The sequence below is a fragment of the Culex pipiens genome, chromosome 3 (genome assembly GCF_016801865.2).
Source record: "Culex pipiens pallens isolate TS chromosome 3, TS_CPP_V2, whole genome shotgun sequence".
Classification (NCBI taxonomy): domain Eukaryota; kingdom Metazoa; phylum Arthropoda; class Insecta; order Diptera; family Culicidae; genus Culex; species Culex pipiens.
In genome coordinates, this window is record NC_068939.1 from 57,130,589 (window position 1) to 57,135,872 (window position 5,284).

Below are 5,284 nucleotides of genomic sequence, written 5' to 3' on the forward strand. Positions count from 1 at the left end.
CCGACATTGCGAGTCCCCACGCTATTACCGGCAAATCCCAAAACAATCCACCCGCGCTCACCCAAAAGACTGGCCGGAGCGCGTGCAATTAGCACGGCCGGGATTGGAGATTTATTTAATTAATTATCACGTTTGTGTCGAAGAATTGGAGCTGCGTGAAATATGCGGGTTGCAAACCCGGTTTTGTCTGTAAAGATATGGTGATGGTGGTGGGTTAGTTCAAAATTTAAAAGCAAATGTCCTAAATAAATATGGACTTCAAGGTCAAAAGACGTCACGAATATTAAAGGTCATGAACTTGAATAATTAGGGGGGAAACAATAAGACGTTTACACGTACACAATGCAACAAATTAATAATCAATGTTGATATGAAAGTGACGGATTACAAGTTACTAAACATTATGACTATGCGATCTTTCCCTGTTTGCGACAAAATAGCACACCCACGACTTAATGTTAAACTTCCTTACTTCTGATGTCGATTCGTCAATTTTCCAAAAAATGTATGTTATGGAAATCGGTTTTAATGGTCAATGTTCTAGCTCAATAATTATAATTAATTACGATACCATTAAGGATCCAAACATGGAGTGCTATTCCAAACTGAAAGCGAAAATATGTTTAAATGCCATTTAAAACTTTTAATCTTTTCGGTACCAAATAATATGTCAGCAAATATCGAGGCAATGTCAATGCTGCAAAATCATGTATCTTGCACTATCAAATTACACTGCTGTCCAATATCTAAAACACCACTATTATAAATCATGTGCTGTTCTGCCGCACCAGTTCCACTTCCAACAGAAACGTAATAATCACCAAGTGCCAATGAATCAAACTGACGCTTTTTTTTCTAACCTTTCCCAACACCACCACGTGGTGTGGCGTGGTGCGTTCCGTGGTGTGCCTGGAAGACAAGTCAATAATTGACGAAGATCAATGTCACGCGACGCGGCCTCCACTCTGAAGGCTGAAGGTAGAACGCTGGTAAAGGACACACATAACCAACGGTTGCGGCAATTCCCACAAGTATTCATTCAGCTCACCTGGAGAACTCCAGGAATAAATGTACTAAGTTCAGTTTGATAGTGACTTTCTACCGGCAAGGACATTTATCATTCGTGGTTCGACTTTCATTTTCACTTTTTCCAATACATAATGAAACCAATCAATATTACTTTCCTTCTGACATTCTGTGGGATGGCAAACACTGGCGTGACACGCTGCCGGAATAGCTAGATTACTATCTTGTCCTTCCGCTCCGGCAGTTGTTCCTCAAGCCGCAGCTCATCAGTCCCAAGCTGAAGCAGAAAGTAGACCAAATATATGAAATTATCATTAGCGCTGCATGCAACTCGTTTCCTGGCGGCTTGATTAATGTAAGCTCGGAGAAAACTATCGCTGGAAATAGTGTGTCCAGTAGTCATCGGCTGGGACAGCCAGTGACAGTTGAGCGGAATCATCCTCGCTGGAATAGTGTTCAAGAGTGCATCCCGGGCAAATTGACGTTAAAGTTTTGCGCGTGAAACGACGATTTGTTACAGCAACTTGCATCGCCAGCAGCAGGCCTCTTTGAGTGCAGTTAACGGATAGTACAATTTATAAGGTTCAATTGACTCTGGTTCATCAGAGACAAACGGCTTTTATCACTTCATCACTCCAGTGAGTCCGAGGGAGCAAGTGCCGGTGAATGTGTCGCAGTATTGTTTGATTAATGGTGATTGAAAAACTGTTGGAAGTGAAGCCGCAGTGAAAGAATTTCCCTAGAACGGGTGAGCGTTCATAATCGGCTACATTGGTTAATAAACTTTGAAAAATAATCATAATTCGTTGCAAAAGACTTTTCAGCAATTCTTCCTCCAATTTCAATAAAATTTCAATATTTTTTGTCTGTCTGAATCAGATGTTATGCACTCAGATTTGTCACCAAATTTCATAACTTCAAATCCCTAGGTGGTTTATAGGAGCAAGATAAGTTTGAGGCTCAGTCCTTCAAAAATGGTGCGTTCTAATTTTTGAATTAATTTTGGAATGGAATGCCTATATTTTTGATATCTTTACAGTTTTTCACTAAATTCAAATTAGCATTCTACTAAAAACGCTCAACCAAACCACACTTGAACTTAACCTTAATTTTCAAAAATTACTGTACAGATTGGTCAAAGGGCCACTTTATTGATCATTCGAAATGGGCCCACGGGCCACAAAAAATCACCTCGTGGGCCTCATTTGGCCATACTTTGGTCACCCCTGAGCTATGCAGAAGTAAACTCGTGGTTTTCCAATTAGCAAATACAATTTAGATTTTTGACTTCTCACGAATTTTTGTATACCAGTTTTAACATCATGTTTGGCTTTTGCTTTAAAATGAATCTGAATTTATGAAAACAAAGACGATTTGGAACGTAAATTTAACTAACACACTCAATGCAATAACGGTAATTTCTTGTAAATACAGTACCTAAAAAATTGCACGATTTATTTTGCTACCCGCATTCAGGTAGACTTAACTACATTACCTACCAGACTTTCATGAAAGACTTAGATTTTTGTTTGGAAAGCCCTGTTGAGAAATTCTATAACATACCGTAAATAAATATCCTGCGTTAGTTTTTAGAAGGTCCTTAGAGCCAGTTGTAAACAGAACCGTTTTTTATCAGTTCTCGTTGAATTTATGAATCATCAAATTTACAAAAAATGCTTCATATTATTAATCTGCACGTCCCATACATGTTCTTCACTGAAAAACAGTGGAAACAGAAATAATTATAATTGTCGGAGGTCTCGATGGCTCATACGAGGTGTTGGAAACTAATCAGAGATTTGTTTTTTTGTCTGTTTTTAGAGGCTTTTCTATTACCAAAGAAAACATTTTACATCATTGGTTCATACACATAAGTCTTAACACAATTTAGGAAGCAGTTCAAATAACAACTTGGAAAAGGATTTTCTGATCGATTTGGTGTCTGTTGTCAGTTGCAGGTGAAAAAAACAAAAAAAAAATCTAAAATAATCCTTTTAAGTTTCATCTTTTAAGCTAATAAAAAGTATTGTTCGAACTACTCAAAAGTACACAACGGCCTAAAACGCCATTGAAAAGAACAGTTTTAGCATGATGAAAGTTTATTTCTGGTGAAAATTGTCCATGGATTTTTGGTATTGTAACCGAGAAAATTCTTTTCTATTTTCATTAATACTTCTGTTTGGCTTAAAAAAAACTGGATCCCTGTTATAATGTTTGAGTGTAGCTATTGTTTTTGAATTGTTTAATTTATTTCCTTCGATTTGCCAAATACATCGGTTCACATCGGTTAGAAATTCCTGCTCAAGATACAGATTTACTTATATTTGCATACAGTTTTTGTATGTCCAGCTACTCAAATGAAAACTTGTGTGGATGAAATGGCTATTCAAACTTATAAAAACATTGAACCCATTTGAAAATCCTACATCAAAACCCAAAACTTTATTTAAAATATGCTCGCAATGTGAAATTCAAGTAAAGAGTGTTCATTTGTGCAATACACACTGAAACCTTTTTTTGATTGGAAAACGAGCCACACAGCAAAAAATAATGTAAATTTGGAAGCTGTAATTTTGGAAGGTTGAATATTACCTCTTTTATGATGTAATTTTACCTCAATTTTGACTGAAAAAGTGACATTACACCAGAAAAGTGGTAAAATTTCGCATTTCCAGAGGGAAAATTACAGCTTTTTTTCTGACATAAAAGATGTACCCCTTCCCAGATGTAATATTACCATGATTTTTTTTCTGTGCACGCCAATCGATTCGCAGTTTGAAAATTTAGGTTTTGAACACTTTTTGCATGTTAGGCGAAACTTTGATCCAATTTGGAGATCGAAAATATTGATTCTTGCCTTTTTTGATCGTATCAACAGGCCCAGTGGCCCACTCAACTTGCGCTTGATCAGAAAATATTGATTTTAAGTGTTGTGTACACAGAAAAAAAATTGTGGTAATATTACATCTAGGAAGGGGTACATATTTTATGTCATAAAAAAGGTGTAATTTTACCTCTGGAAATGTGTAATTTTACCACTTTTCTGGTGTAGTGTCACTTTTTCAGTCTAAAATGAGGTAAAATTACATCATTAAAGAGGACATATGCATCCTTCCAAAATTACAGCTTCCAAATTTACATTATTTTTTTCTGTGTATGTTTGAGGTGGAATGACATCGACCTTCGTCAAATCTGTTTAGTGACATTTGGTCCTGCCCGCGCTCGTGGCACCCTCATATTTTTCTTCGATTGTTGAAAAACCTCATTTTGTGTTTTTTCCTGAAAAAAAAACTTTCCTGAAAAAAAAAAAAAACAAAAAGTAAACTATTCGGTAAACAAATTTGAAGATTTTCTACATAATAATTAATGAGGATTTCAAAAAATCTCAAAAAAGACGGGCCACGGATTTTTTTACTGTGAATGTATACTTCTATATAATGAATTTAAACATAGTATTCATAAAATTGATAATTTTCCGTAATCAAAAGTCGTATTTAAAACGACCAAAGGTTCAATTTTTTTATTACAAAATTCCAACGATATTTTTTTAAAGAGCCCTTTTCTCCATTGAAAATATTATGTATTTCATTCAACGGCCTAACAGTGGATACCCGACTAAAATGATGTGACAAAACTCAAATTTGATGTTAAAAGTAAAAATTTTTGTTTGTTGATTCGATTATCCGAAGTTTCTTACAAAGCTTCGGATAATCTAAACTTCGGATAATTGATTCTCAAAAGAATTGTAAATAAATAGTTAAAATAAGTAGTAGAATAAGCCTAAAATATTTTTTTAATAAAAAATGACGTTTTGTGTAATGTGAAGTTAAAATAAGGATTTCGATTTTCAAGGTGAAAATCCGGGGAAAATGATTATTTTTCCGTGAAAATCCCGGAAAAATAAGATAATCACCAATTTTTGCGAAGACTTTTAAAAGAAACCAACTAATCAACCTTCTTCTCTCCTATCCCAAAATGCGCTCAAACGCTCAAATGTATTAGTAACGCCACAGCACGCCTCTCTTGCTCTCTGGCTCTCAGCTGCGGTGCGGTGTGTGCCCTACCGTAAGCCGGCCGCATGTTTTTCTTATCACATTGCGCCACACTGACAGCGAGTTGCGCGCTCCTACTCCGTGGGAGAGAGCGCAAAGCAAGTACAAAGAGATTGTGCAGTTGCTGCCCATGTGTTTTTCCTCCTGTACCTCTCGTACGCGCGTGTGTGTTCTAGAGGTTTGCAGCTCAGCACAAAAAAGAGCTA